Source organism: Pseudomyrmex gracilis, unplaced genomic scaffold (genome assembly GCF_002006095.1).
Source record: "Pseudomyrmex gracilis isolate BER0280 unplaced genomic scaffold, ASM200609v1 scaffold_3324, whole genome shotgun sequence".
Taxonomy (NCBI): domain Eukaryota; kingdom Metazoa; phylum Arthropoda; class Insecta; order Hymenoptera; family Formicidae; genus Pseudomyrmex; species Pseudomyrmex gracilis.
The window spans coordinates 1,752-2,897 of record NW_018023908.1 but is presented as its reverse complement, the minus strand read 5'-3'; the positions used below and the strand labels follow the sequence as shown (position 1 = coordinate 2,897).

The following is a 1,146-nucleotide window of genomic DNA, read 5'->3' as shown; positions in this document are numbered from 1 at the left end:
GTGTCGAATCGTACTGTGGTCAATAGAGTATCACCCAATTAAATTTACTAATACACATGCTCAGAGAGTTAATGATACACAGGCACAAAAGAAACAATAACGATTGGAATACTTAATTTCGTTGTAGGACTCGGCATATGGTATCAAAAGTAATTGCCCAATTGGGTTCAGCTTTAGCTGATTGAGCTGTGATAATAAAAAAATATCGAGCGCAATATACATTTCGAGTATTTGCAGAAACGCTCGGTTGCAGTATAGAAAGCAGTTGGAAATTGGTACAGTGTCTAAAAGACAGACGTAGTTTCTATGAATTAGGCAATTCCAAATTTAAACCACACGTGGGAATGTTTCCTTGGGCACCTGTGCTAGATATCAATACCTCAAGTCACAATACTTCAGGATGATTGGTACGAAGATTGGAGAGCGTCTGATTGGCGCTTTTTTTCGGAAACACCAAAAGAGAGTATCAAAACTTACTAATATAAGGAAAATTTAGCTTACATGGCTAATGTGACAACTCAGGTAGCAGCGTATATCATAAGTACGTCATTCATTCATTTGTTTTAATTTTATCATGTGTACATTTTGTCATCAAGAATGAGATGTTACATATATCATTCACTTGCAGAAAATAACGCCACGTTAGCAAAGAATTGATATATAATAAATTCAGAATTATTCAATATTAAAAACTTTGGGACTTAGTTTTTCAATACAATTACACTTTAAACAAACAAGATGTTTACAAGGCAATAAAGTACATGTACACATATTGGCCGGATCCGACACACACACACACACACACACACACGTTATGCACATACGTGATCAGTACATAAATGTAAGTAACAAAGATAACAAGTTTAAAATGTTACATGGTATAATGTAAAGTCAGCTTTTCTCTCATAGGACCATTTTTTATTTGTAGCTTTTATCAGATTTCCACTATGTTGCGCCGACTAATAAAATAGTAAAACTGTTAGTAGAGAAACATGTGTCTACCTATCTGTGCGTGTTAAATACCTCTATTAAAGCCTTGCACTCGCCGCAATAGGCTAGAGGGGCGGGTTCCGTTTGACCACAGTACGATTCGACACCGCTCGATTCGACACAGATTTATTCGACACCAAATTATTCGACACCGTA

The 1,146-nt window shown here is 36.1% G+C and overlaps 1 pseudogene; it reads left to right on the top strand.

Moving 5' to 3' along the window:
* The window catches only part of LOC109863137, a 3,945-nt pseudogene that overhangs the window by 1,383 nt on the left and 1,416 nt on the right, over positions 1-1,146 (top strand).